General features: G+C 36.8%; 1 long non-coding RNA gene across 2 annotated transcripts in view; it reads right to left on the bottom strand.

The window, feature by feature from the left end:
* Window positions 1-7,506: 7,506 nt before the first annotated feature.
* The window catches only part of LOC134430002 (uncharacterized), an 80,508-nt gene continuing 65,593 nt past the window's right edge, over window positions 7,507-22,421 (bottom strand). For both annotated transcript variants that reach the window (XR_010030705.1, XR_010030703.1), the window contains exon 5: window positions 7,507-7,623. This is a non-coding gene — a long non-coding RNA (uncharacterized LOC134430002). The remainder of the gene's footprint in view (window positions 7,624-22,421) is intronic.

A 22,421-nucleotide genomic window follows, 5' to 3' on the forward strand; every position in this document is an offset into this window, starting at 1 on the left:
GAGTAAATTAAAACCCTTAGATAACTCTGAATTATACATCAGGCATCTGGGAGAGAAGTAGCTGTCACTTGAGAGAAATGTGCATAAAGTCATGTATATTTATTTATACATGAACGCTACAATAGAATCTATGTCGAAGAGAAAGATGAAATGGCTTATGTCATAACAAGAAACTGGGGAAAAAAGTACTAATAAAATAGTTGACTATACAGTGGACATGAAGATATATATGGCTCTAGATCTATCATCATTTTTTAAAGAGTGAGATTGCTGAGAAATATGTACTTTGCTTAAACCCTGTTCCTTCTATTATTTGCACATCAGAATCTGTTACCACATTTGTCAGTGTTATGATAGCTTCAGGTTAAAGCCCAACTGAAGATCAAACTGAAAGGAAATAACCCTAGTCCTTTTTGGTTATAGTTGAAATACTGTAATCTGACAATATTGAAAATCTTGCTTCTGCGGAATTACTGAAAAAAATGCAGGTGAGCTTGTCAATACATTACACATCCAGTTAATCAATATAAGTAATTAAGGATTAAAACAATAAGTATTGTTAAGGCAGAGTTGTGTAACACTGTTTTCCTGATTAAGTCTCAGATTTGCTATGACTTTTTCTACAGCTGTTCCGATATAAAAAACCCTAAAAAACAACACCACCAACAAAAAACTATACTCCCAGCATTTTCAAATGGACAGCTTCCAGTCATCTTATCATGGAATAATTAATAACAAAGAGAATAGCAAAACATTGGACCTACTGCTGCTCCTTTTACTTAGGAAGTTTATGACTACCTGATTCATTACGTATTTTTTAAATTTAGCTTTCAATCTCTAGTTGGCTCTGCTGGTCTAGAAATCAGACTGGTTAGAGGCATGGAGTTAGATACTGTTGCCAGTACTGCTACTAGTCTGTAATATGGTTTTGGATAAGTCTTTAAATTTCTTTGCATTTTCTTTCGGAACTTCTGATTCCCTCCAGTGTCTTTATAATCAATTCTTGCCTGGTTTTGACCATATATGACTATGTAATGCCTACCTAAAGAAATGAGTGGGGTTTTTTTTGGATTTTGGGTAGGTTTTTTTTATTATTTGGTTTGTTTGGCCTTTTTTTGATTTAGGCTTTTTGTGTTCTGTTTGTTTTCTTGGGGTTTGTTTTTGTGTTGGGTTTTTGTTGTTGTTGTTGTTTTGGTTGGTTGGTTTTGTATTTGGTTTTGATCTTAAATGTAATGTAAGGATTTATTAGTTTGAAATTATACTGCCTACTAACATTTTGAGTTCTAGAAAGAGGCTGAGCACTTGGAAGCTACTAGAGTCATTACTTGCAGTGTTCTAACAAATCTTTTGATTTTTATATGAAACTGAAGAAGTGATAGCAGTGACTGCAATAAGGCATTAACAGTGCTGTCTAAAGCAAATGTTGCTGTTTGTACGGATGAAGAGGAATCTGCAAGCACTTGATGGACTTAATCATTGCTCTGTGTGACTCAGCAGAGGATCACTTTAGGTATTTTTGTGTGAAGATGTTCAGCTGCAGAGACAGTAGCTTCTCAGTGCTGAACATTTTTCTTGCAGACAGTACTGAAAATCATAATGGAAGTTAAGGCAAAGGGACCCTTTGGAAACAAAAGAAACAAAATCTAGGAAGACAACTACCAAATGGGAATCTCTGTACAGTGATATTTGTATATTCTATGAAAATGTCCCAAAGTGATACTACCCGGGAGATTTGAACAAAACAGGACATGTTTTACACTCTGCAATCAGCTTCCAGTCTCCTTTCATCTACAAGCAAGGGTAGCTTGTAAATGTCAGTATCTAACTGCTCAAAAACTAGTGTTGAAAATTATTGCGTACAAGAAACTGTCTAATGTCAATGCTAATTAGAGTCTCTAGTCATTTCTAGAAGGATTCTTGGTTCTGTTTTGTTTGCAATTTGCAAACCTATGGAAAGCAAGTCTAAAAGAGGAAGAAGAAAGGGCTATTTTGACGGTTTTCAAGTATTAAATTTTTACCAAGCACCTTCCCTCTAGAAACGATCTAGCTGTTATTTAAACATCTCTGGGAGCTCCAGTAAACTTGCTCTCAAATATCAATTTAAGCCACCTACACTCTAAGTAAAAGCAATTAATTATGTTCAGAAAAGATAGGAAAAGTTTTTAATAAACACACTGTTGCCTCATCAGAGAAAGAAAGGGTTGGTGCATTTCTTCTCTGCAGTGCACAGCACTAAGGATTTGGAGAAATGGCAGAATGATGCTAACCTAACATATATCCTTAGGCACAAAACAAAGTATTGTTAGCATGAATTCCTCTACTTCAGTGGGCTCTGGGTCAGGGCATTAGATTTCACAAGATGAGCAAAGAAATTTAGATAAAAGGGTGAGAGAGCTGACCTAAAGCACAAGAGGAGAGAAACTTAAAGTTCCCCCCCTCTCCATGCAAGCCCTGTACAATTTTCTTTCATGTATAAATAATAGCCATACTGCATAAAAGGTGCAAGAGAGATCATCTTTAACGGCTTAAAACGGCAGCCAAAAATAGAATCTTGGGATGGTTTTTTTTCAGTCCTTTTAGCACATTCTAGGACAAAGCCCTTGTCAAGAGAAATAGACATTTTTGGACAAGCCAGCACATTTTTTCCCATAGCCTCAAATGGAAATTCCCAACCATCCGTGAAATCAAAGGGAAGACAGGTTCCTCCTACAAGGAGACATTTGTAATTATACTGTTAGGGATCAGCATTCTCTCTGTCTCTTTTATACTCCTACTCCTCCTATTCTTTCTTGAGATCTCTAACCAGGTCTCATTAGAAGAGAAAATCAGAGTGAGGAAAATAGACACAAAATATGCAACACTTAAACTGACTTACAATATGAGAAGTCTTTTAGATGTACAGACAAGACAGTAAATCTGCACATACTGAACAAATAATAAAAAAATTCCCAAATTGTAAATACTAAACCCCAGTTTCTACATGCACCAATTAATACAGTCAGAAACCTTATAACCTAAAAAAATACATGTGTCCTATATCCTCTAGACAGTTATAACCTGCACATATTATATTATAATTTAAGCAGATTTCTTTTTTAGTCCAGCTTCAGGAGATATCTCTATGAAGGACTCTTCCCTGCAGTTGAAAATGGAATTTATTCAATGCTGACAAGACTGTTACTGTTGATTATGCTTGATACACCACAAGCCTTTAACCTTACCTGTCAGACTAATTGCACTGTGAAAAGGCAGGTTGAAGGGACTTTTATGCTGTGTTTTATATCACCAGGATGGTTCAGGGGAAGCTGTACTTATCTCTAGTCAGTGACACACAGAAGTCGTGGCTTCCCTGTATTCACTGAAGAGAAAAGTGCATTGTGCTACTGCCTACGGGTATAATCCTGACCAAAGTTGGGTAAAATTCAGGATTAAAAAGGACCAATAAATTTTATAAAGAAAATAAATTACCTGTGCATGAGTTGGCTGAGATGCAAGTGAGCAGCATGGGAAAGAAAATGCATTGGGAAGACTCAGAATGGAGTGAGGACTCATTTAGATTAAAGGTAGAAAAGTAACTACTACCTGTGTGTGCACACAGTTCTGCATGCTACCTTGTGAATGCCAGGATGCATGTGACTGAATATGTCTAACAAAGGCTATAAACTGTTTCAAGTTTGTGATCCAGAGTATGGCAGAAGCAAGGCAACTGTTCCATTAGTGGGATCACTAATGAGTGATTGAAGGGAGTGCCCTTTCAAATCCCTGGGTATGGGATAAGATTTGGAGGGCATATGTTGTACATTTTATATGGAAAATTATGCAGAATTCTCCTCAGTTTCTGTACAAATAGACACAAGAATTTTCAGAAAGTAACCTAAATTAATAGCCTTGAAAAGAAGAAATGCAGAGTCAAGGTGTTTGTCTTCCTGTGAATTATGAGTAAACAACTTCAGACAGTTCCCCTCACAGGAAAACTTTCCTACCTTTTTACTGCCACAACCTACTCAACAGAGCATGAAATAAAGGCTACCAGGTGTTTCAGAGTGTACATGCTCCTTTCTTTCACTTTTCCCTTCACCCTGCCTCCTGCAGTCCTCCCGGATTTTTTTCTTTTATCATAAGCACAGCTCTGTCAATCTGTTCCAACTCATCACTGGATCAGTACAGATATAGTAGTTCAGTTCAGCTGTATCTAACAAGGTGTTTACCTCTGAAGAATTTGTGGATAATTCCCATTTGCTATGGACTGCCCCAGGAAAGACAGAGATCCTGTTTTTCCTGCCTTTCAGAAATCTGTATCCTGAAAAGTTGGAAAATACACAAGAAAACCTTCCATCTGCTAAAGTTTTTGGCTTTCTGTCATTTGATATTTAAATGAATAAACAGGCTTAACATGGAATCAAGTTAAAATACTAACATCAAACACAGAAGAGGTGATTGTGTATCCAAATGGGCAAAAAAACCCACCAGAAGGTTTGTACAGAGTCAATAGTAAAGTGCATGGTCTAGCAAAGATAGGCAATCAGAGCAGGACAAGCAATATCAGCTCAACTGTTTGGAAATTCTTTTCCTCTCCACAGATAAAATGGAGGAACAACAATGTTTCTTCATATTTTTATTACAGGAATCCTCAAAGGTTCTGAGGGAGATAAGAACCTTACTGTCCTTCCTTTTACACCTGTGTCGCCCTATTAGACAAGAAATAGGCAATTATTATGGTTATACAGATGCAGAACTGAAGCCAAGTGACAAAATTGTTGATTTTTCCAAAAGCCTGCAGCAGAGGTAAGGCAAAGAACAGAGATGCCTTGAATCACAGAATAATAATTGTATAATGCATTGGCATCTTCCCCTGCTCTTCCAGGAAAAGGAGTAGGTGATTCAATTTGATGTTTCATCCTTCTGTTTCTTCATACAACAAAATTAATTCCCATGATGAATTTCTGTGTTGATACTCCTACTTCAGGTCTGATACTGTTTCAATTTAATAATTTCTCATCTATGTGTGTTTTATTAGCTGAAGGTGTTTGTGAAATATCATCTTATTTTCTTGTGTAGATGCACTCAGGATTCAAAGATCACCCCTTTGTCTTTCCTTTGCCTTTGTATTATCAACTAACTTCAGGATACAATATGAATATGGATGCTGTGATTAATTTTCATGGCATGATGGAGGAGTAAGTTTTCTAAAGTGTGAAATGACTTCTTATTGGGACCCAGATACTTTAAATCTTTCACTGTGTCATGAAAATGTATCCTCCTTTTACAGAAAGATTTGTTTAATATACATAAAAGCTTATAAAATCCTGAAGATTTGGATTCTTACAGCCATACATGTTATTAAACAGGCTTTGTGTGGTGATTAGCAAAAGTATTTGTTAGAGATAGAGTTTTCCAGCTTTATGCAGAACAGACATTCTGATGCTTTCCAGTACCTTTATGGAACTGGTGAAAAATCAAAGAATAAAGTTCAATGAGATTAAAGTACATGGATTTACTTCCTCTTTCTCAAAGGCAGAAAATCCGTAGTTCTGGAGCTATTCATCCCCTGGATCAACTTTCTTTGTACACCCTCCACAGACAGCAGGATTAGATCATCTGTCATGAAGATGGTCCACTTATATTCAGGTTGCTTTGTAGAGTGTGGAAAGAATTATCTTATTTAAGGCAAATCTAGAATAATTCCACTGAAGTCAATGTGATTTCTCTGATTTTTCTTTCCAATACGAATGAGAGCAGAATATATCTCAGTTAAGTAAATTCTGACATCCCTGCCTTCTAAGAAGAGCTGAAATGCAAAATGTAAAAGTGAGAAACTTAATGTATTCATGTCTAATGGTTTAATACAAATGCATTACAAGTGCATGTTCTCAAAGCTATTTGCATTCATCTTATATATTTTTTAATTTCTATCACTCATATGATTTAACCAACTGAACAGGAAGCTGTGCTGAAATCTGGGTGACAACAAAATAATTTGAAGCAGAACACTCTTTTTCTCTATGGACAGCTGTCCTCTCTTTCCACACTAGAATATTTTATTTCATCTTAGAGACAGACCTGACTCACCGGTTAACACTACACAGCAAGAATAGTGAAGAAATCATGTCAAGATTGAATTTTACAGGTTTTATATGAGAGAGTACTTACATAAGTAATTCCATTTATTTCATTGTGCTGCTGTGTGCAATCTGGTAGCTTCTTAAAATGGATAGGTTGGGTATTGGCAATAATAAGGTCACTGTATTGTTTTACACCTGGACAGGAAAGTAGAAACTTTGTTGTCCAGATCCAAATTTTATGAAGTTTTTACTGCTTTTATACCATAAAGTGTGTGTATTTCTGATCAGTGGGAACTTCCTCTCCAAAATGCAAGTGTAGATGACTAGGAGGGGAGCTACTTTTTTGGACTTTTTCATATGCAGAGTAATTATTTTCTCTAACCCAGAAATGAAGATCATAAGGAATTATTCCCAGTTTTTCTAGGAATATTGCCAAAGTACGTGATAGAGCATTAAAAAAAAAAAAAAGGTTTCTCTCTCTAAGTTTTCTTTTTCTATGGTTGACCTTCTGAGACTCTAAAAGCAAATGTCTGATATTCCCATGGCAAAAGAACATCCCCTCCTACAAACTCTTCATCATTCCAGTAAGCCACAGTCATCAATAGTCACCTTGATTTCAGTGGGATGAGAAACACTGGCAAGGTAAAAACATCTTCACCTGCATGAAACCAAATTCTTGCTGAGCTGTACTTTAACCCATAAATAGTCCCACTGAAGTCAAGAGGAACAATTTTTATGTAAAGAACTCCCAATAAGCATAGGTATCAGAGTTGGGCTTACCCAAATAAGTCCCAGCCCTTTAATGAATGTTATGCAATTGCTATTCTACAACCATACACGGCCCCATTAGCTTCAACCAGGATCCATCAGGGACTCATTGCAAAACTAGGTCTGAAAGGCAGGCTGCCAAAATGAATGGTTTAACTTCAGGGATGATGTTAAAATGATTTAGATTGACAGTTAAATTAAGTGAAACTACCTGTGTAGACACACACCAGTTTAGTATGCCCCTGTAATTTACAGTTTAAAACCCCAGGAGCACCCACACACCACCTCACAGGGACTTAGTACTGCAACATAACAGACTTTGTTTGCTAACAGCACTCAAGAGGCACATTCTATCTGACAATTTCTGCCCACTTTGTGAATCAAGAAGCCTGCAGCATGACCTGTGCCTAATGATGTGTTTCTTTTCTTTACCAGGATGCTTTACCTCTCTGTCTTGCCCTGTCTGCTCCTGCACTCTCTGATCACCTTGTACATCTGTGCAGGGGTTATGGACTGTTCATTTCTGACCATATTTATTCTTTTTATGATCCCATTTGGTCTGTAAGAAATAAGTGAGCCTGTGAGTGCTGGCTTTTGAAATCCCACGAGAGATATTTTAACAGAATACATACTTTTAAAATCTTATATAAATGGAAAAAAATACCTTTTCATGGCCTAGCAATCTTGTGCTTCATTCAGTAAACAGTCTTCCATTTCTTGATACAGTATAATACGAAAACAAAGTGGAGAGACCACTGTTGACTCCAAGCCCCATGCCAGTGATTTTACTGAGCTGTGAATGAGACCCAATAGCAGATAGTTTGTTGCAGATATAACGCAATGCACTGTTTTTCAAATATTACTGTTCTCTGTTTTTTTTCTTCTAGATTTGGCAATAAATTGCTGGTCCTCGATCTTGTGGTCCTTTATCTGTCACAAGCCTGTGCCAGCTTTACCCAGTATTCATAAAGCCACACTATGGTCTGGTAGATAGTTCTGTACTATCTGTAACTTGTAGAGAGCCTAACTTGGGTTGTTTTTTGTTTTGTTTTGTTTTTTCCACTGTAAAAAAGGTTGAGCATTTTTGTGCTGTGTTCTCTAATGAATAGGACAAAATATATGGGCTAGACAAGGGGTTTTGTTTGTTTCTTTTCTTTCACTTCTCCTTATCCCTCATAAAAACCCTTACAGAAATTTTATGACATATTTCATGTTGATTAAAAAATATTTAGAAATATTTGAAAGTGAAGATAGGACATAAAAATTCAATGTTTCCTACTGAACTCTGTTCATTCCTTCACTGGCATGTGTCTAAACCATTTAGACTCACAGTAAGAGTTCAGACTAACTAGAAGCGTCAGCAAACATGTTTTTATAAAACAAAGCAAAACAAATAAAATAAGCCTTAAAACACAGATAAATTGATGGATATGTTTTTCTTTGAATATAGACACACAAGGCCAGGATGGGGCTCTGAGCGACCTGGTCTAATGGAAGGTGTCCCTGTTCACTGCAGTGGGGTTGGAACTAGATGGTCTTTAAGGTCTATTTCGACCCAAATCATTTTATGGTTCTATTATATGATTTTTTCCATCATTTTTTGTCTCCTACTTCTCAATTTCCTTTGTTTTCTTTGATCTTCCACATTTACATTACTGCCCATTATTTCTGGGAGGTAATTGTACCCCAGAAATTCTCAGGTAAACTGTCCTATGAATAATGTAATAAAATGTCCACTACCTCCAAAGTGTACACTTCCTTCTATGCAAAAGTGAACCCTAAAAAAAGGCTGGAACCTGTGGGTAAAGATAAGTTGTTTTTTGCAGAACTAGAGTAAGTAAAAATTCGTTTCAGAATTACAACTGGCTCTAATACGTCTCTAATGGAAGAACATGACTAAGCTAAATGAAAACTGTGTTAATTAAATTGTGTTAGTATTCAGTATTCAATTTTCATCCATTTATTTCTCTTAGGAATAGAGATCTGTGATCTTCACACTTGCCATAAACACTTTTCAAGGTTTTGTTCTCTCTAGCTGGTCTTAAAAGTCCCAACTTAAGGGACTTTTTGCAGGTTCTCTGAGCTATATTAGTAGGCTTGAAATCTACAATCTGATATAAAATTAAAAACATATTTAAGAACTTCTCTGAAAGAGAGCCAAAAATCCTGAAGCTGACAAGAGTTTTTAAATCAACAGTAATTAAACATTGTGGAGTCCACGAATGTTTATTTTAATAAAATAATATATAAAATAAAAAAAACCCCATACATTAAATTAAAAAGAAACCACACAAAGAAGAAAAAAAATTTATATTCACACATATAAACACTTCTATACTCACAGTAGAAAAGGAATCTTTTGGGGGCATGAAAGTCTGTGCAATCAAGAAAGGAAAGAAAAGCTGGTTTTAATCCAAATGCTTTATGCATTTTTGGTATATATTGAATCAGCTTAGAAAAGCCCAGCAAATAGCTCATGGTGTACAATTTAGAGCAAGGGATCAAACATCTTATGTTCTAAGCCTGTCTAATTTCAAATTTTTATTGACAGGAAAAGTACACAATGTTTATGTGCTGTATTCTTTCAGGGAAAAAAAAGAAAGGAAAGAAAGAAGAGAAGCATCACTCTAAACCCACTCACATCTCATCTCATCAGTCATAACCTGCATGAATGATAATAGGTATTCAAAGCTCTCTAGTTCTATGTGACAGTTTTAATAATGCAGTGCCAGATGTTTAAAATGTCTGCAATATCCAGAGGTTTCAGTGCAGTGACCTCCTTGGTCTCCCATTCAATGGAATTGGTTGGTAAATCTAAGCATAATTGCAGTGCAATCCATTTTTAATAGGCATGATTGCAATATAGAAAAAAACCAAACCTACAAAACGTCCCAAAAACCCCTAAAAAACTAAATATGTTAAATGAAATGTATTGTTTTCTCATTATAATAGATACTCTTTGGGTGTCTATTATTACTGCCTCCTAAGAAGAGAGCAGGGAAGGAGCTTTGAGCATGTTTGAGAGATGGAAGAACATCAAGTAATGTAACCTTTGTGCTTTCATTCCCACAAGCTGTGTAAACCACTGAGTCAAAATAAATATTTCTGAAAAAACAAAGCCTTTTTTTTTTTTTTTTTTGCTAAGCCTCTGAAACAGCACATTGGACATGTTCTTACTGTCCACAGTCATTGGCAGACAGCTGGAAGAGCAGCATTCTCCTTATCACATTTTACCAGCAAACTTGCTGTAATAATAGTATATCCTCGTTTTCAAAATTAATTCAGCAAGCACGCAGAATTAATGCACAGCCTTTTTCAAGACCCAAAGTCTGACCTAAACCAAAGAAAAACATACCCTTTATTCTTGATGCTAAAAATTCCTGCAAAATAAATAAACAGAGCGCTCGTCAGCCTGTGTAAGTGGAAGTGAAGGAAGCATGCAAGTATTTTAAGTTACATGGGTTACACAAGCAGTGTCACTGAAATGACAACATGAGAGCTGTCTGTTGCAAACTGGAATGGTTTGTAATGACCATCAGGTTACTGTAGTTAGCTGTTCTGCCTGTGAAAAAGTAAATTCTGCATCTATTGCTGTCACGTCATTGTTATTAGTAGTTTATTACAAGATATTACAGAGAAGAACGGCAGAGGCCTTTTTCGATTCAGTACTCATCACACAGAAAGCAACTGACAGTGCATGTTAAAGATGGCATTTCAGCCACCCCTACAGCCTGAGCAGAGCAGAGATGAGGGGCCCCTCAGAGGAAGCAATGCAGGCATGTAAAATAGAGGAAGCTCATAGATTACCAGGTCAGGCCTGGTGTTCCCTAAACTGATTCTTCCTATCCTCCCTTTTCTCCAGAGAAATTCAGCAGATAATGAGCAATTCTGGCCAAGCCTGCCCTCTTCCATGTGGAATACAAGGGGTTAATTTAATCTAGTGATGTTTCTCTTACACCCTGGTGACAAAGTTCCATGACCACACTTTTGAAATGCTGCCCTTTCATTTTTCAAGGGCTCAAGTGCCTTTCACTGTGGGATTTTCATTTCAGTCCCAAACAAGGACAGTGTTCAGACCTTTTTCTTCCTCCCTAATTCAGTTTTATTTGGAATATGATGACCAGAGGGGCTCAGGAGAAACTCTCCCACCCGCCACCAGTGTCTGCCTTACTGCACAAAGCAATCACAGCTGACCACGAAACCTCCATCTTCCGGACCGTGGTGGGCTTCACTGAGCTGCCTTCCCCAGCTCACCTTCCTCCCTCAGTGACAACAAAGCCAGCCCCAGATCCTGCCCTCTCAGAGATGCCTGCACACGCAATTTGGCAGGGCTGAGAGAAGCATTTTGCCTCTTTTTGCTGCTCAGAGGCATCTCAAGTGCCTCTCATCTTGCATGCAGAAACGGTGACATCTTTTCTCACTGCAGAGCCCAAGCCTGGACACTTCTCCAGGGTTTAGCAAATTCTGCTAAGCTCACCAAGAAACCGGGCTCTGATTGAGCTTCCTTACCGCAGGAGAAAATTAAAACCTCACTCTGTAGAAACTTTCCAAAAAAGCACAGATGCTTCATGCTTCTTAACCATCCCTTTTAGTATAAGGGCTTCATTTATCAGGTTCTCCCATTTCCAGAGCTGGCCATAATAATTTTGGCATGGACAGCTGCCCACTTATGTTCAGGGACAAGTTTACAAGTTTATAAACAAACCACTAATCATGGAGAGATAAGTTTTGAGACACTGGTTGTGTAGATATTGTGAACACAATATGTGGATTACTCTAAAGGCAAATAATTTTACTTTGTAGAGTTACAAAGAGTCATGTTTTCATAAATCTGGAGCTATAAAATATGAAACAATGTTGCTTTTTACACCATTGAACTATTTTGGAAAGCGGAAATTTGATGAAAAATGTTTTGGTTTTGTTTTGTTTTTGGTCTGATTTTTTTTTCTTTCCAAATACATCAATAATATTCCATTTAATTTATATACCCGCAGCTGTCAGCTACCTCCAAACCCTCTTAGTGCAGTGATATGGAAACATTTTTACTGAAAACTTCTTAGGAATACCTTAGAGACTTCACATTCATATCTATTTAAGTCAGCAGATGAATAGAATCTACCTAACCTAATTGGGGGCAGAGGAAAAAAATCAATAAAGCAAGCTTTCCTCTTATCAGCTCTTATCGCATTTCTTGTGGGTTACTTCTTGCACTGTGACTTATTTAGAGGAAACCTTTGTTCAGAGTTTCATTTGTTCTGCTCATTCCATGGTCACATCCCTTGGTTTTAAAGTTCTCTTTCTCTCTCTTTCTTTCTTTCTCTCTCTCTCTCTAATAACTAAGGAGTAGTATATGGAAGTCAAACATAATGGAAGACATCCACCTGGCAAACACAGTTTCATTAAATGTTTTTCATAATGGGAAAATGTTAACTTTTAGTTAATTAAAGCACATGAGAGGAAATTCAACATAAAATAGGTGTTTTGGGTTTTTTTTTAAATATTGATACTAAATATGTTTTCCTTTATCTTATCCTGCCTAGGGTAGCATATCTCCCTAGTGACACTCAGAGTCAATGAAGGCTCACAGAAGCAAACAGGATTCATCATCCAAGGAGGCCACCTTTCTCACAAGAGAGGAAGTGTCTTAGCTTTGGTTTGGATAACCATGGTTCCCCGCATTATAAAGTTTCTGGAATGATTCTACCAGATACAAGTTACCTCACCCTGCACCAGAAGGCAGGGATTTAGTTCCCTGAGTTTCCATCAGATCTGAAGGAGACTACCAGCTTCTGCACTACCGCCTGGCTTCTCTAGCTTTCTCCTGACATTGTTATTCTGGATTCTGTACAAATCAAACTGCTACAGCATCTACTTTTGAGACATTGCCTTTGTGAGTCTCCCTGAATTAAGCTAGATGTCATATAAATGGCAATATGAAGTATCTGTATGAAGTATCACAGTTTTGAGTCATCCTTCCGCTGTTTTGAGTATGCAACAACAGCCTCATCATCTTCAACTACAGCAACAGAAAGGAATACACTGCACTTGAACCTGCAGATGAGATTCTAGGATAATGACAGAAAAAGCAGAAACAGCAGTATTCACCAGCCCTTTCTTCTCCAAGCCAGATCTGTGATTTGGGGGGGAAAAGAAAGAAAGAAATTAAGGGTCTCAAAGAACACAAACTTTGATCATCACAGTCTTATAGTCAGAGGTGCTGCAACACAATATAATGCTGTACAGAGACATTGCTTTGAGGAAATATCTGATAGATTAAGGAAAGCATGTGTAAGTGATGACAAAAAATGTGTCTGGTTTGTTTATTTTGAACTAGACTGGGACTAGACTGCTGGTATTCCAAGACTGGTGATATGCTTGCTGTTGTACATACTAATCCCCAAGAACGCAAGGACTTTCACTGTGGATGAAACAGCAGGTCATTCTCTACATTCTCTCAGTTTCCTGTCTTGCAGTGGAGTACCCAAGCTTCAGTGCATTTTTATTGCTGGGGAAAATGAAATTAAATATTGTAAAAAAAAAAAAAAGAAAAGGAAAATAAAATATCTCTGTTCTTGTGCATGGTTGAGGGAGAAAACTTGGCTAAATGGCTTTAGGCTGTGGTGCTATCAATTTTATGAATGAAGTTGAACCATCATTTTTCTTAGACCTGTTACACATTTAATTACAAAGACATTTATTTGTAGGCTTTTTTTCCATCTTCAACAAAGGGACTATTACATTCATTCAAAGATTTACAAAAGAAGCTATAAAACTGATATAATAACAATAATAATCTCTTTTGTTCCTATTAGGGGAAAGTGTGATGATTAATTGTGTCTAATTTATCCCCTAATGTGCTGCCATGATACAACTGTCCTTATCTCCACCTTTTTTTAACTTCAAATGCATAAAAATTATGAGAGAATGAATTACAATGTAGTTTTTGCAATGATAGTTCCTACATTTGAAGAAAAGGCCCCCTCTGCCTGATTTCTTTTCTATAATTTGTTGCTAAGAAAAATCATATAGGTATTTAGGAAAGAAAATCATAGAATAAAATAATCAATACTTTGTAAATCTTACAGACTTTCTCCCTAATTTAGAAAATGGGGTATATTACAAACTGCAATTTATTTCTGTGTCTATTTTTAAGAATGCTCATAGATTACTATAATTCCTAGGGCAGGATAGTTAAAAGAGCCTAAAGATAATATGGCACATGAGATTTCTGATAGAGCTGCAATGTGAATATCCATGGGAAATTGTTTAGAAGCTATCTGAAATTACCTGTTTTTATAACAATTTCCTTGTTTTTATGCTGGTCTGGATTCTGCACGTTCATGACATCAGACTTCATGGCACTGTTAACACTGCTAATTCTTCTAAAGATTTGGCTGCTTAAAATTACTTGTTCATACTATCTGTATAACGAATTGTCCTCTTCGAGGTGATAAATTATTTATTAGTCTAATGAACAAATCAATCAGTAGAGCTGGATAAGTGGAACACACAGCTTTTGGCAAAGTAAGGTCTGCGTGTTTACATTTATCACAGAAAAGCCTTGACTTTGATGCAGACCTTTCAGGGGTGTTTATTAATCATGATCTCATTACAGTTTTGGTAGACTAATAGCTTTTTATTAGTCAGAATGGTTTCTGATGATGTAGTGCTGTTGTCCTAGAAATACAGATCTATTTACACTATTTAACCTTCTACAAAATTGTTCAAAGGTAACTTATTTCTAACACTGTGCTTTATATTAAAACAAACCAAGATTAATAACTTAAGTCAGAGGGATTTCAGAGCAGGTGTCTGTGAAATGTCCTGGCTCTCAGGTCCAGAACCCAAAGCAGTTCATGGGTCAGCTGCAGCACACAATAGTGACTCACAGCAGAATTGAGAGCATTACTTGGTATCAGGTCCAATAATTTTGGAATATGGCAGGGAGCCTCTAACTGCAGAAACATACATGCTGAGTACATTAAGCATATTTTAGTGTTTGTTAGTGAGAGATTTGGGATTTAGACTAGAATGTATTCTGAAACTAAACTAAATGCATAGTTTCTGAAGGGTGAAATGGCACGTACTGTAACTTATCAGAATAATAAGTGTGAATTAGTTCCTGAACCATTCCTTCACAACTCATTCTCATCATATTTGGCAGGAACTTGTTAAAAGGGCTTATAATGAAAGGAGTGAATTCAGATCAATGTAAGAATGTACCCACAAAATTGCCATTAAATTGCTGAGTGTTGTCTGATAAAATTTCTTTTAGCTGTTTTGTATCTCTGCATTCAATGAGCACCATGTTTCTTTTTGCTTGTTTGGGTTATTTTTTTGGTGAGAAAAAATTACTGTAAAATGAAAGTTTGTACTGCTATGGCAGAAGATGATCTGGAAAGTGAAATGCATTTGGGGAAATGTTCTAATGTCAAACTTTTAATCTGCTTTATATCAAATATTCAGCGTAAAGCAGTTGTAGCATGAAATTAAATTATCAGACTGGTTAACTGTGAGGCCATATATTAGACAAGTGAAACTAGTCATGTTAACAGGCACAACTTTTCCAGTGTTTGTATTTAGAAGTAAAATTACTTGGTTTAGGAAAATTGCCTTAGCAAATAAACTGAGACACACTTAGCTGTACATACAATTAATTGCAAACATTATTATTAGTGATTAGAAATTGCAGCCTTCAGCATCAATTCATCTTGGTGGCACATGTCATTGATGATGAAATGCTGCTGATATATACCTAGTTTTGACCTGTATTTAGATGAATACATGGAGCAATCTGTTTTCTTCATGACATCTTACTGCTGGTGTTGAAATCAAATTTAAGTTTTAAGTTTGAATCAGGACATCTAATGAGAGTTCATGGGCAAAGCTCTATCAACATGAGAAATGTGGGCATAAAGCATTGATCAATGAACTATTCCCTCTTGAAAAACTAAATGCTTTAATCCTGAGGCAGAATATGCACTTTGTGTTGGTCTCATGCATATAAATAGCCACTTTTGAGTCCCAGTTTAATCTGAGTGAAAACATCTCCACATAATTTTAAATGTGAAAGTTTCCCACTGCTCCCTTCCCCACTTCAGTGTGATCAATGGGAAAATGACTTGAGGGGAAGAAGGATCTGACCTACAAATTCAACTAGGCAAATTCTTGGTTGCTTGGTATCAGGCACAAGATACCATTTTTATATAATTTTTATTTTAAACCAGTGGTTTAAGTGAACATGTAAGCAGATTTCTGCAACCTTTGAGCACCAAAGTAAAAGAGGACTAAATCCTTATGTCCACTGGTAATTTAGAGATAGGGTATAAGCAAAATTTCACTTCTCCCCAAACTTTTGCTCTCTCTTTTACCTGATGCTTCTGGGTAGATGTATATCTTTGTCTGACTTCCAATAAATTCTTCATTTTGGTGCAACTTCCCTCAGAATTACAAAGAATATTACACTTATCATCACTGCTGTGTTATACATGCTGGTAAAGTCAATAATGAGTTGTGGATTTTCTTGATTGATATGCAAAGGTGTTAAAAAAAAAAAAAGAAAGATCTCTTCTATAACACCTTGGATGACCACATAAGATAGTCTTGGACTTGAAGAGCTCACATTCATGTGGACATATAGTGGAAGAGAAACAGCAGGGGAAAGTGTTTGTGTGGTTTTGTTTTTTGAGGTGTTCGGGTTTTTTTTAACAGAGAATCTGTGTTAACTTTCCTGACTCACAAAGAGTTTGTGGCAGATATGACAAAGTAAACACCTTTACTTGAGTCTCTGTCGTTTCATTTTTAAATTGCCTGCTTTTGTGTCATTTGGGTTTTCAGCTACATGTAGTTTCCATTCACTCTAGCTGAAAGTGGTTGAAGTGGTGATGCCTTCTGAGAATCCAACACCTCCAAAAATCAGGCTGACAGTGTAGAATTGCAGACTGCAGCATTAGCATTTTATTTTCTAGTACCTGTGCACCACAGTCCAATTTCACTTTAGATAGTGACAGGGCCTTTGAAATCCTCACACAAGGCACCGTACTGCACTTTAGCCTTTTATTATCTACGCTACCGTCACTCTATCCAGTTAACATGCATATGTGTGCAGGCTACATGGTGATCTTTGTGCATCCCTTCCAACCCAGGATATTCTATGATTCTATGGTTCTATGAGTACAAAAAGGATTAAATAAGAGGACACAGGAAGGGAGGGAAAAGAATCAGCCATATTCTCATGTCAACCAAATTCTGCAATTTACCATTCTGGTTCCAAATACTATAAGTGTAGAAAATACTAATTTATACTAGCAAATAGTACATTTCCTGATACTTATTCTGCTTCTTTCCCCTTTCTACTCTTTCAGTAAAACACTCTGATTTATGTGCTGCTGAGGCTCTCAGTATGCTTATACAGCGGAACTGAATAAAATGGACTTTAAAGGATTTGTTTTTTCCCCCTCTCAGCCTCCATCATCTTTTCAGTATCAATGTATTGTGGCTTTTTTCCTAAGTAATAATTAGCTCCTTTTTCTCTGGTGCTAATAACTCTTTTAGTAGTTCTCTTGTGCTTAAACTTGATGCCTACAGAAACACATGCCCCTTTTCTGGAAGCGTTTTGGAATATCAAATATAACCTGGTCTGAAGCAGAATAACTACTGAAGTATAACTCAGAATTACAGATACTGAAGTATTCTAAGTTGCCAGTTAACTTGAATTTTGTTATAGAACATGTTAAATTTTTATATTAATATCTGAGTCTATTTTGGAGAAAGGCGAGTATCCGGTATTCACTTCACGAATGGAGAACCTGAGACACTGACATCTTTTTTTCGAGCTAGAACAGAAAGCACAATTCCTCAGTTTCTCCATTCATGCCTTACTGCCCTGATCATAGAACAACACTGAAAAATCAGTTCACTCCTGGATATACAGCATCTTGAAGACTTAAAAAAGGAAAAAAAATACTATGTTCTCACTGAGAGCCTCATCTCTGTAGTGACTTAGCTGAAATTGAATATATTAGCAGCAACTTGTCCAACAGTGAAATGCAACCAGCGTTTCAATCAAACATGACCTTCCTTCAACCATACAACTAAAAACATTTTGAAGTGTGGTTACAAGGATGGACATACAGCCAGCTGACAGGGAAAAGCATGTTATTGAGTTACTGCTTTTTGGAGCTGGAAAGGGAAAGTAAAGGAGAATGCAGAAGAAAGCTGGTCTTTTATGTAGTTCTACTGCATTAGTTGGCTGCAGTGTTGCTTAGAAATGCTGAGACCATGGAGATAGGTTCATGACACCAATGAAAATGTATATGAGGTGCCTATAATTAAATCAGACATCTGTTAAGTAATGGTATTGAACTACACATAAGCCAATATATGCACTGCCATAATTCTGCTTAAGTACTATCCTGCTGAAAGTACTCAACAATTAAGAAGCTACTAACTTCAGACTGGAGAAAAAAAACCCCACGTTTTTGGTAAGGTTGTTGTTATTAAAGCTGTAAACTGGAAGACTAAAAATTACAAAAGTACATAAATATTTGTTGGCTCAAGTTTTAATACATAATGATTTAGCTATAATATTCTACGTTGCAATGGAATATCACAGATGCTTATCTATGTACATATTATTATAATCAATATTTTGCTTAAAATTACATGCTGCTAGAATAATCAGAATGAAGCATAATCTCTGCTGGTCCATGGGGTTATTTCTCCCCAAGTGGAGATATTGGCAATTCCATTTGAAATTCATGAGGTTCCCATTAGCCCATTTTTCCACCTTACTTACATCCTCATTTCAGCTCTGCCCTTTGATGATTAGCAAGTTTGGTATAGTCTGGAAATGTGTGGAGTGTAACATCATCCAGTTATTAACTAAAAAAAATATTACACAGAATTGGCCTCAGTATCAACTGGAAAGAACACCACTAAGTAACCAGATGACAGTAGAATTTGCTATGGTTTTTCACCACAATTTGAGCACAGAGATAGAGTAAATTTTCCGCCCATTTCGTATCTCGCAAACCTGACTCAAAAGCATGTTGGAAGCTATGCTGAAAACATTTCTTAAGCAAGTTACTAAAGTATACAGGCAGAGAGCAAACTCTAGTCCCAAATCCTATGAGTGTGACAGAAATGTGGATGGGAGCCTGAACAGCCATGATATAGCCAAGGGTAACCCTGACTGTGGCAGCAAGGTTGGAACCATGTGATCCTTAATGTCTCCCAACCCAAATAATTCTCTGATTCTAGGACTGCTTCTGGGTGGAAGATGTCAGGAAAGCATAGGTTTACTGGGGTCAATATCAAAAACCAAACACTAAGATTCTAGGACCATATAAGGGTGAAAAATCTGCAAAACTTGTTGAGCAAAGAAAGACTAAAAAGGACAGCTTTTTTTGTTGAGATAAAGGAGAAACAAGGGAATATTGGAAGGCAAATAATTTGACTGTGTTGTTTGAGAGTGCTGTTAGGGAGAAGCAAGGTTGTTATTCTCCAGATAGGAAGGAGAACTGGGAGTTGAGACAACCAAACTGGCAGGCCTGTGCCCTCTCTAACAAAGGCAGTCCCACAGAAACTTAACAAGAATAACAAAGTAGAACAGAGGATGGTATTCAGGCAAGTCCAGAACACTAAACATGTCCACGGTGACAAGGAAGATCTGAGGTCAAGCTACAAAGTCAAGTCAACAGGTCAGGCTTGGAATGAACGGGGTACATGATCAGGCACAGATACATCAACAATGAAGCTTGGACAAGAAATCTTCAACACTGCTCCAAACAAAGGGAGGCCAGAACCTTTGCTACATTCAAAACTCTGACATCCACATCTTTCCCAGAAATCTGATCCAAGATTCATTCCACAGCTGCATTAAATCAGAGTTGGCCTTGAGCACTGGAAGCCAAAACCCTGGGAAGGAGGGCCGGAGGAAGAGGTTGCAGACTCCAGTGATGAACCTCATTAGTGTGGCAGCAGTAGGGCAATAACCCTGTACCATCTGTACCCCATGAGTCCAATTTGCTTCCCTCAGTGTGGAACCTAGTGCCAAAAGGGACAGACTAGATGCCCCTAACACAGGCAAATGATAGCCAGTGCTTTCCTCATCTTCACAGGCAGCCATCTCATGCACTAAAAAAAGAAAAAATTCAGAAGTAAGCCTTATTTATGTTTAAAAATGCCTATAGAAAAATATCCCAAACTTTCCCACATCAGATAAATTTGTTTTTCCCTTGAATTTCTTCTCTCTTCCAAAAGTCTCATAGATATATAAACACATCTTCCTCTAGTACAAGGAACATGATATTTCCAGTTTTTTGAAGGTGTCTGAACAAACCTGTTATCCAAGGGCTTACTTCAAGTACTGCTTTGAAATCAGTTTTCATACCGTTTTGTTTTTAAAGTTTTGTGTATAGAAAGCATGGTAATTTTATTCTTAACTCACAGGAAGTGTATTATAATATTAATATATTGACCTGAGAATGTCAGTGTTGGGAATGTCAATACTACAGATAAGCTGTGAGTCTTTGATAATATTTGCATTATAACCTAATCAGAAGAGATAATGATATTAGAAGAGCACAGAAAGTCCTTCTCTTCACATCAATCCAGTTTACCCAGCAGTTTTTGGTGTAAATACTGTTCTGCAAGCAAGATCCACAACCTGTCCTTCACACTTGCCAGTCTACAAGAAAGGGACCTCAGTAATGTGTTCTGAGGACATCTTAACAGGCTTCTTGAGAAGACTGCTGAATCTATATTTTGATTTACTTTTTCTCTTCCTTTAATGTGAAGAAAAACATAGTTCCTGAACTTGAATATCCACATTCTCTGAAAGTAAAATTCCTACAACCAGCAAAAATTTATTGTCTCTCTAATTGTACAGATTACTGTTTCAGAATCAACATTCCCTAACAAAAAAAAAAAAAAAAAAAAAAAAAAAAAAAAAAAAAAAAAAAAATTACGAATTATACAAAGAATTAAGTGCTGTATTTGTTATATAACTTCTTATTTATGGGATTTTGTGCATCACAGGCACCTTCCTTGAATTTATACCATCAATATGTATGCCAATATCTATGTGGGTTAGTATATATTTAAGTACATATCTTTGATACTGGGATTTCTTAAAAGCTAAAGATGTAAGGTGCATGTGTTATACAAACCACTACATAATGATAGTGCTGCCAAACCTCACTATAATAAACTTTACCCTATCTGCCACTTTGACTCTTCTTACACCAAAAATATCTATAAACACAAAACTTTGAGATTCAAAGTGTCCAAAGAAGCTCAGCTGAAGAGAGAATAAGTATGTGCTATGCACAGCCCTGTTGACATCAATGTTTTTCCTGAGAACCTCAAAGAACCATGAAAAATTAGGTCTTTTTGTTGGGCACTAATTCAGTAAGGTTTGTTGGAGCTACACAGTTTCATCCATTCCTCAAGCTCATTTGTTCAGCTGGGCATACATAAAATTTGATGTAAGATCACATGCATGGTCCATTTTGGAAATGTTGGTCTCTTCACCTAATTTTTTCAGGGATTAAGTACTATATTCTGTGAAAATGACAGGCCAGTCTTGTTTAAGATTACTCTCACTTTGCTGGACAGCTATGCCAGGGTCTCGCAGTAACCCTCACAGTAACAGAGCTCATCATAGCCTAGGCTGCGGAGGTGAATAAACAGGGTTTCAGAAAACTCTGCTGAGAACCTTCCCAAGCTGACTGTGACAGATTTTCATGTGGATAGGGAAAATAAAAAGTGCAGAAGGGAAAAACAGGAAGGTGAGTGACACAAGATGGCATAACAAGCCCTATTCATGTAATCAGCTCTTAATTGGTCAAGTAATCTCAATGAAAACACTGGAAAGGGTAGCATGAATCAAGACCATCTGTGTCAGGACTGCACACTTGGATGATGAAAAGTGATGAAAGTAGTGATTCAGAGCACCAGGCCTTTAAAATATATGAAGAAGGGAAATTAAAAGAGACCTTAATCTGCCATATATTTACTCTTAATTACTTATAATTTTGAGGAATCTTATTGCCTAAGTTAAAGGTCTCTGGACTCAAGCCCTGATTTAGACTAAATATCAAAGTATTTGGAATATGGGAAAAATAAATTAAATGAACTAAGAACTTTAATTTATCTTTTAATTCAACCAGGAAGCACCATCCCAAGAGAAATTATGTCCTGCAAACAACCTGCTTAATTTTAACCTGCAGTGCACAGAAAGCAAACAACACTACCCTTCATCAAAGTGTAGAACCAGTATTTGAATAACAGACAGCTTGTGGTCTTGTAAGCCTCTGGATTTTTTTCAACACACTGTACTTAAGTAAACAGAAGAAAACTGTTTGCCTTGTATAAGAAAAAGGAGGATGGTAAAAATGCTATAACTCTGCTTGGAATTCATCCAAAGTAAAGAAATTAAGTTTCTGTCTGTACCAAACTGACATTCCTCCTTCTTTCACCCATCACCCTCCCTCATGAAATCTTAAAATGTCAGCTTGAGCTGCCCACCCCTACTCTTTGGAATTTTATTAAGTTAGTTATCAAAACTGCCTTAATTTATATCTGCTA

This window comes from Melospiza melodia, chromosome 1 (assembly GCF_035770615.1).
Source record: "Melospiza melodia melodia isolate bMelMel2 chromosome 1, bMelMel2.pri, whole genome shotgun sequence".
In the NCBI taxonomy this organism is placed as follows: Eukaryota; Metazoa; Chordata; class Aves; order Passeriformes; family Passerellidae; genus Melospiza; species Melospiza melodia.